General features: G+C 42.8%; 1 long non-coding RNA gene across 2 annotated transcripts in view; it reads left to right on the top strand.

The window, feature by feature from the left end:
* Nucleotides 1–8,656, top strand: part of LOC108448290 — a 22,969-nt gene extending 14,313 nt beyond the window's left edge. The window contains exons 3-6 of one of the 2 annotated variants that reach the window (XR_001864139.1): nt 620–737; nt 1,831–2,099; nt 5,914–6,040; nt 8,250–8,656. This is a non-coding gene — a long non-coding RNA (uncharacterized LOC108448290). Of the gene's footprint in view, nt 1–619; nt 2,100–5,913; nt 6,041–8,249 lie in introns of both variants that reach the window. The other variant, XR_001864140.1, reaches the window with a different exon arrangement.
* The last annotated feature ends 656 nt before the right edge of the window (nt 8,657–9,312 follow it).

Genomic DNA, 9,312 nt, shown 5'->3' with positions numbered 1-9,312 from the left:
GATACAGTCAAGTGCCTCCTTGTAAGGAGACAGTCCATTCAGTGCCATTACTCATTTCCTTTTTCAGAGAACCGAAAGGTCTTAGTGCACAGAGGTGTGGGCCAGCGAGGACTGGAGAAGAGAATCAGCTCAGGGAAGAAAGCAAGAAAACTAAAACATGAGATGTCATTGCAGTTTACTGCTTCCTCAGGTGGGGAAGCAGAGGGGCAGAACACTGATCTCTGTGGGGGCCAGTGACAGGACCCAAGGGAATGGCCTGAAGTTGTGTCAGGGGAGGTTTAGGTTGGATATTAGAAAAAGGTTCTTCACCCAGAGGGTGGCTTAGCGCTGGAAGAGGCTCTCCAGGGCAGTGGTCACAGTACCGGCCTGAGAGAGTTTGAGAAGCATTTGGACAATGCTCTCAGGCACATGGTGTGATTCTTGGGAATGTTGCTGTGCAGGACCAGAGATTGGACTTAATGATTCTTGTGGGTCTCTTCCAACTCAGAATATTCTGTGATACAATGGAATGATGAATTTTCATGCTGTCGTAATGGTTAGCAGAGGTAGAGGAAACAAAAGGAAAGGTGATATACACTTATCTTGTCTACTCATCTAGTCCTTACTGTAATCACTTCAGAAATGCACTCCTGGACTCCTGGACACCAGAAATGGACTCCAGACATGCAGGAGAGGCACCCTCCTCTGCAGACCAGAGAGAGCAGAATGGGAGACAGAGGCATAGCTGGCTGGAGACGGTGAGCCTGAGGATATGGACTGCTCTTGAAGCAGGGGAATGTGCTCCAAGTTGTTGGAAACCTTTTTGATGTGTGCCTGAGAGAGTTCTCTTGGCAGCACCATTTGTGGATATGCAAGGAGCTAAGCCTGTCACATCAGCTCCTAGTGAACCACAGGCTCCTCCAGAGACATTAGATTCATCTTTTTGCAAGGAGTATATAGTCCATCCCCTGCAGAAGCACTGTCTCAGGGGACATGACACTTCTATCTCAAGCTACCCAGTCTCTGGACCTTGCAAGCTTTCACTGGGGTGATTTCAGTGAAGCAAGTCTTAGGTGAGATTATCACAGGTGGTCCAGACCCACAAAATGTTAGAACAACCCTCTCCAGAACATCCAGGGCCTGAGGTTTGAGGATGAGAAATTTGTTTCATGTGCTAATATTGTACAACACAGGCAAAAGAAGAAATTACTGTAATGAGCTACCAGAAATGGTCTTAATGTCTTGTGGGTAGATGAAGATATTTTCCAGCCTTTGTCACTGCCAGGGGATGACACAGAATCACTGCTGGAATTTGCTCAGGATGCATTCATGATCTCTTTTTCTTTCACTGTCATTACTCAGATGGGCCTAACAGTGGTGTTAGGGACTTCCGCAAACACGTGTCTTCAGGGAATCCACACCTGTAATGTATTCCTCTCAGTGGCTTCAAAAATAGCATTCTGATATTTGAGGAAAATTGAGGAAAAATCCATAGAAATCAGCAACAAATTGGTAATAGTGACCAGCCTCTTTAACTCCTGATAATACTACTAATACATAATAGTTTATTCCTGGGTAAAGCAAAAAGAATTGTGAATAAGGCAAATACAGCTCAGGGCACACAGCAAACACTGGCCTGCTGTGCTTACAGAGACTGTTAAGTAGTAGCTCCTGAATTTTTAAGATACAGTTCTCGGTTTCACTCCAAAGATCTGGCTGAGCTCAAATGCAAAACACAGTTTGGTGGTCCTTTGGAAGACTGAATAGCAATAATCCACCATGGCATTTACACAGTGCTTATCTCTTTGCTGTTTAACAGACATTATTCAATCAGTTCTTGTGTCTCTCCAGGGAATTAAAATATGCCTTTCAGGAATGAGGAAACTGAGGAAGAGGAGCTAAACACCTTCATATGGTTCGCAGAGATTTGGTCACAGCAGAAGTTGTTGGATTCAGGAGGCTTCACCACCCCCATCTCCACTCACACCACAAGCCCACAGCTTCCCCTCTTGGTGTGACTGCAATACAAATGATTCCTTCTCTTATGTGCTTGCCAAGACCTGGGGCAGCAGCATCATGTTCTCAAGTATGCCAGTGGATGTGGTCATTCCACTGTCAAGGTAATTTATAGTATGTACGAAAGCTTCTTCTGAGAGTGTTGGTAAGATATATAGACATAATAAAGGCCTAATAAAGACTAAGCCACACTAATAAAATGCAAAGGTTGTCATTTAGAATGGAAAATCCTATGATTTAAAAGCAGTGGCCAAATATTGGATCATTTTATGTATTGTTAATAAATCAGAACAAGCAAGGCACAGAACATCTGGTGTAAAAGTTAAAGCTCTTATCAAAGTCCCCCAGGTAGGGACTCCAGGTTTTCTGTGATGGATAAACCCCTATGCCTATGTGAGAGCCTCCTCCATGTGTACTGGTGGCATCACGTGCAGTCTGCCTGTGCTGACTTGCCTCAGGGGTGACTTTTGTGGAGAAGGTCCCATTACCTGTTGCTGCCACCCTTCTTTTGGGTCCATTTGCTCAGGCGTCTGTAGTCTAGTCAGGTGCAAAGAGGCTCTGCAAACAGGATAGGCTCTACTTTACAAGTACACAGCAAGTGTTTCCTGTCTGGCACACACAAAACATGGCTATGATGTGATGAGCTACAGACCACCTCTTGTAAGGAATCCAAGGAGCCTTTGCTGCTCTCTGGGTAACATGTAGGAGAGTGTACCACTCCTAGAGCAAACCCTTGACATTAAAACCCAGTGTCTTTTCCACCAGCCCTATGAGTACCAAGTACACCCAATAACCTGGCAACGAGCTTCGACTTTCTTTCCACTAGAAGCTTATTTCTCTTCATGTCAGTATCTTTCCTCTTATGTACTTGGGATTGCTTGACCACCTACCTATAATTTTACCTTTGTTAAGCTTATTTCTTATTTTCTACAGACATTTACACAGCTTTTTGTCAGGCCAGCAGCTTTACCAGCACCCTTGGCTGAGGTTATGCAGCCAGTAGGAAGTAAAGTTGAGCCTTGAATCCATTGAGCATGAGCAGCCAAGCCCTGGAGGTGGGGGAGGGTAACACAGAGGAAGGTGCAGTGCCCTCTGTGGCACTATCACACTTACCCATCTATTTTATACCTTGTTGGATGATGTTTATCCTCACGCTTTAGACACTCTTAAACACTTAATGTAAAACTGTGCACACATTGACTCCAAGGCATCACAACTGAGGCCTGAGGTTATTAGAAGGGTAAATAGAAACTTAAAACATCTGAGCAACTGTGTAATATATTCCTTTACAGCCCGTAGTCCTCTGCAGACTCAATGTAAGAAGGAATAGAAATGGGGTTTGTGTCTTACGATCACAGGCCATTCCTCAATACCTGTATCCGTGCTTACCAATGCCCCTCCCCTGTGCAATAGTGCTGAATGCAACGTTACTGTTCATGCGAGCAAGTCCTGGCTTATGTGACTGCAACCTTTGGTGTTCCACCCATCACAGTCTGTTCCCTGAGGCACTAACATTTAATCCATGATCTTGAATCACATCGTCTTCTGATCAGCATAAAAAGCTCTTTATGCAGAAACACTAGCATTCCCATTTCCATCTAGGTGCTTCCTCTAGCCCTTGGAGAGCTAGGATATGCTGGTGACTAGGACAATGGTCTCCAGCGGGGGTTTGTAATGCAGCTATTCCCCAGGGAATGGAGTGCCTTGTGTGTGATCTTTCAGCCCTAAAACTGTTTAAGCTTTGCAAATAAGGGAACACTTAAAAGCCATAGTTTCACAATAATGGAAGAAATTTACCAAAAGATCAAATAGCAAACACATTGTTAAGATGACATTTAATGATGAAAATTTTCCTTGGCTTCTGCAGTGCCGCCACTTGCCTGTGATTCTGACTAATCAGTACCTGTAATGTCCTGGAGAGTTTTAGATCTGTATCTTTTCTGCTTTTGTGCCTATTGATGACTACAGGAGCCACCTCTGACAATTATTTTAGGCAATCTTTTTTTCCCAGTGAAACACCTTCTCCTCATCCCTCCCTATCTTGCAGTTTAACAGACCCTTACCTCTAATGACCAGCTCTAGGGGTTCTATATGCTAAGAAGAAGCTTGGGTAATTTTTTTTTATCTTCTTTCCATTAATGCCTTTTAATTAATGTTTCTATTGAATATCTGAACTAGAGCACTGACAGCTCCAAGCTTAAACAGTATTTTCAATTTACCAAGTCTTTTAAGGCACAGTGCTAAAGCTTTACAAGTCATATGTTCAAGAAGTTATTAACCAGATAATAACCATATGTTTTGCTAGCCTGAAAATCAGTTCACTAACAGCACCACAGAAAGAGTAATCACAGTCTCTCAGCATCATAGAAAGTCTTACCATGATCTTGTGGTCTAACTGAATGATAGAACTGGAAAGTGTATTAGCTTGTTTGGCTACTGCTTCTTTATCCCCGCTGCAGCTTCATATCCCCAAAGGAACATAGTAACACTAATACGGCCAATATTCATTAATGTAAATGCCGTACTATTAATTTTCATAATTTTCAACTAAATTGCAGCTGCCTTCATGACCTGACATGTTTCCCCAAAGCAGCATTTCAACAGCCACTACAGAGGCTGGTGTATCCCCTGAAGTTCCAATTTAATGCCTTCAAACCACAGGCTTAGCTGTTCAAGTTTCATAGTTCAAAGTTTCTTTTACTTGGTTATGAAACTCTCCAGAATTCCCTCCAGCCAGTTAATAAATGATAGAATATACTTGTTTTCTTCCTGGCCAAATTGAAACAGAGATGTTATAGAGCAGCACAACCACAACACACAGAATGAGGAACCAAACAACACTAACAGTACAGGAATCTTTAGTCACTTTACATCCATGAAAAGTTCTCACTAGACTCATTTTGCCTACATTAAGCTGGTTGTGTAGAGAGTTTATGTGTTTGTGTGAGAGAGAAAGCAAACGGATCTGAGCTAAAGAATCAGGAAGGGGTTTAGCTCTTGCAGCACAGCCAGCAACTGCAACCCTTCAGCAGGCAGGGAGTACAGAGGGTGAGTGCTGAGTATTAACACCGACACTCCAACGCTTGTGTGACACTCCTTTGTCTCCCAGCACCATAAAGTGCTTCGCCAAAGTAAGCACAATAGTGGAGTACCTGCAGAGAAAGATGACACTTTGCCATTGGAGAAGGGCAGTAACACCCTGGCACATATGCCTGCCTCTCTCGACAAGCTGTTGTGCCATCAACCTAAAAGTCTCAAAAAAAAAGGGGTTTTTTCTTGTCTAACCTGCTTTCCTCCCGAAGAGCAAGCCTCATTTCAGAAACAGGCACTTCACAAAAGCTCATCTGAGGTGCTTTCATACCAATGTTAGGCTCTGTCCCCTCTAGTGGCTGGATCCTGTATCAGAGTGTGTACCTGGGTCTGAGCTTGACGAGCTGTTCAAGCAAAAATACTTGCAGGTCTGCAGGTACAAGATCCAGATCCAGCTAGCAGAAGATGCGGGGGGAGCAGTAACTTGAAGAACATAGCATATTTTTGCAACCCCTGCAAGGTGAAGGTGAAGATGAAATCTCGATGCTGAATGCAAAGACAGAAAAGTGAGTGAGAAAAATAAGGCAGGGCAGTACTGTGGCAAGGGAATGGCTTTCATGAAGCTGCTTTGAACAAACTGTAGGCAATTAAACATTTGTAATACATTTGGTTATATCCTTTTAGAACTGCAGCTTAGACAAATTATGAAGGAGACAATGTATAAGAGTTTCAGTGTCTGTCTCTTCTGCTAAGCTTTTTGACTTTAAAATAGCTAAGTCTGCAAGTTTGAAAAAATCCAAGTTACAGTACAATAGAATTCCATTTTTACTAAAAATGAGGACTTTGTCACCTCCTGCCACTTCATCTATTTGTTCTCTGTTATGACAGCCCAGCTCTTCCATAAGTCCTTAACTCCTCTGGAGAGCTGCCTCTGACAGATGATCAGGCTGAAGGTCTGGCAGACATCCGGAAGCACAGGAGCTCATAACAGTTGTGGATGGCACAAACTGACAAGGTAGCAAATAACCTTTGGTATAGTGGCACACATATATAAAATACATAAATTCATAATCCATACAAATAATATAAATGATGTTTATGTATACACATAAAAACTCATGTGAATGTTTGTTTAGGCAACATGGAGATTTGATTGTTTGGAGAATTTGAACTATTTATGTGAAATGGGATTCAATGTGATAATTTAGTACAAGGCCATGGCCATGAAAAGAAGTCCTGAAAGTCATGCCTACCAATGCCCGGGCTGCAGTGTGGGTGGCAGTGTGATAAGTAGGAGTCTCAGCTCAACAGGAATTAATCTGTCCATGTAGAGACAAAGCAGATTATTATAGTTCTTGAATGGATAAAAAAGAGAAGTGGGAAACAGCTGAAAGTGTGAATTTCACTCTGAGCATAACTCGATGAGCTGGATACTGGGCATCTGGACAGTTCTGAAGGTCACACACTCAACACTCAGGCATGCACACACACACACAAACTTCAGAAATGGAAAGGGTACAGAAAAGAGCCATATAGTGATCTGATGGGGTGGAAGAAGTATGTTATAGCAAGGATTTAGCAATCTCTTCTTAAAGTTTTTAATGGTTTTAAGTTACAGAGACACAGAAAATTTGAGAAAAAGCTTAATTGTAGTCTTCTGATACCTCTATGGAAATAAAACTCTGAGTTTTCAAAAGCCTTTTTACTTCAGCAGAGAAAGACACAGAAGGAACCAGTGTCTAGTTAAAGGATGAAGCCAGAAATGTTACAATTATATGGATAACTCATTTTTTGCTGATTTTAGCTGCTGGAGAAAACGATCAAAACAATTAAAGCTCTTTGTATTTGCTAAAATTACTTTGGGTTTTTCAGTCCATCAACATTTTTTTTCGCTTTTTTCTTTCCAGTTCTCTTCCCTCATGCACTGGAGAGAACTGAGCAAGCAACTGGGTGGGGGCTTGGCTGCTGGGACAAACCCACCTGACACTGCCACAGGAGCTGATAGAATATAATTGTAGGGACTGCTTTGGCACTGGTATGCTGGCCACCTGAGCCCTTGGAAAGACACTCACAGAATCATAGAATCATTTAGATTGGACGAGCCCTCTCAGACCAAGTTCAACTGTTAACCTAGCACTGCCAAGTCTGCCTCTCAGCCATGTCCCTAAGTGCCATGTCTCCACATCTTTTAAATACCTCCATGGATGGTGACTTTAGTTGGGGCAGCCTGTCCCACTGCTTGAGAAAAACCAAGTCATAAGGAGGTGCTAAAACTGTCATTGCAACTTGACCCAAGCCCAGACTCTAGCTCCAGGTCAGATCCACGCCGGAGCAGAGAAGCAGACTGGGCAATCCCTGTCATCTTCTATCTCTAAACAAGGTATCCATCTCCTTTAATGGTAAAAACACAGCCCTAGGAAACGTCAACTATATTCTTACAGCCCCCTTGAAACAATCAATTAATAGAAGTGGCTAATCCTGATTCTATCAGGATTGTGGATAGAACTCTTAGGAAGTTTGGACAACTTTTCTTCAAGCTATGTAGTGAATAGATGCACTTTTAAAAAAAAAAACTATTTTCTGCCAATAAAGCCTAAGCAAGTTAACTTCCTATAGGACAGTTCTCACCCACTTGAGGGCTGATGGGGTCATACTCATTTCTGTCCAGCCAAGTCCAACCTTGGACACTCAGTGGTAGCAAACAAGAGGAGAGCAGACTTTCCATCAGTGCCCAGTGACAAGAGAAGGGACAATGAATACAAACTGAAACACAGGAGGTTCCCTCTGAACATCAGGAAACATATTTTTAATGTGAGGTTTACCAAGCACTGGCACAGGGTTGTCCAGGCATCTTGTGGAGTCTTCCTCCTTGGAGATATTAGAAAGCCACTTGTACGGGGTCCTGGGTAACTGGTGGTAGAGAGCTCTGCTTGAGCTCAGAGGGGTTAGACCAGGTAACCCCCAAAAGGTTTACCAACCTCAGCCACTGTCATTCTGTGATCTTCAAGAGCAACTGGTGCCCAGAGGGACTTATGAATGTCACAGTTAGGTCTAAAGCTGCTAATTCTCCACCTCCTGTCTGGGATGCGCTTAGTGATGGCAGCCAAAACTACAGCCTGGGAATATAGTAAAGCTATGCATGGTCTATTTTCCTGGACTTGGCTTTATCGGCAAATAAACAGCCAAAACAGGATTGATCATATCCTGCTTTTTCTTATTTTCAGGGGACTTCACCTCCCTTTAACCCTACTGCAGGTCTCCCATGTGCAGGACAAACTCCATGAAAGCTGCAGAGTGACAGCCTACCAGCACTTGCTAGCAACTCCACCTGACAGCATGTAAGCACAAGATATTGAAAACAGAGTGACACAAGGGAGTAATGCTGCATCTCAGCATAGGCTCCCAGGCACTGCCCTCTCAAACAAAGGTAGTTGTGAAAACCACGGGTTTTTGGGATAAACTCTTTGGAGATGCTTATTAAACAGAACAGAATAAAACAGATGTTGCTCTTAGTCCAACTTTTATTATGTTTACATAATGCTAAGTCAGATGTGCTTGTTAATCACTTTCAATAGCATTAACTTTTTTAACATTGTATATAAAAAATAAAATAATTTATTGAAATAAAAGGTCAGCTGAAAAATCATTGTCTCTTCCAAGCCTTCTCTGTTTGAGCTACACGGTTATTCTCTTTACTGTAGGGATAATAAGGATTATATTTCACCGAAGGCTCTAGAATATTATCCCTCTCTTCCTTTTGTACCCCAGGAGAGGTTATTTCAGGTTTTGTGGATCCCTAAGGTAGAAGAAGGGTATCATATTTTCAAGCCCAAAGGTCTGCATGTGCAAGCGTGTTCTAAATGAAATAGAACAAAGGCAGGCCACACTGATACTACTCCAACTCTCATTGGGGCGCCATCTTGCTGCTTTTCTCCTGAAGCAAATCTCCAAACCCATAAACGCCAGAGCAAATCAGATTTGCATATTTGTGATTTCCTTTGAAGCTTAAATTTGTGAGGTATGTGCTTCCTATGTTTACACTATCACTTCTGATCTGTCTCAGATCTCTACGAGCTTTCTGCTCCTGAAATGGGGCTAGATCATTCTAGAAACCATGTGTAGGCTGAATACTTGGTGAATGCCGGCATGTACAAGTCCTCAGGAGCACCTGCTTTTTACCTGAAGTGGGGTTCCTCATACATAGGTTTACTGCTCAGGGTTCAGAGACAGAGAAGACATGCCACCGCTGTGTGTACCACAGGATGAAGTCATTGGAGCAGTGCCATG

The sequence above is a fragment of the Corvus brachyrhynchos genome, unplaced genomic scaffold, assembly GCF_000691975.1.
Source record: "Corvus brachyrhynchos isolate BGI_N302 unplaced genomic scaffold, ASM69197v1 scaffold467, whole genome shotgun sequence".
NCBI classification, from domain to species: Eukaryota; Metazoa; Chordata; class Aves; order Passeriformes; family Corvidae; genus Corvus; species Corvus brachyrhynchos.
The sequence above is the reverse complement of the archived record's forward strand: the minus strand, read 5'-3'. Positions and strand labels throughout refer to the sequence as shown.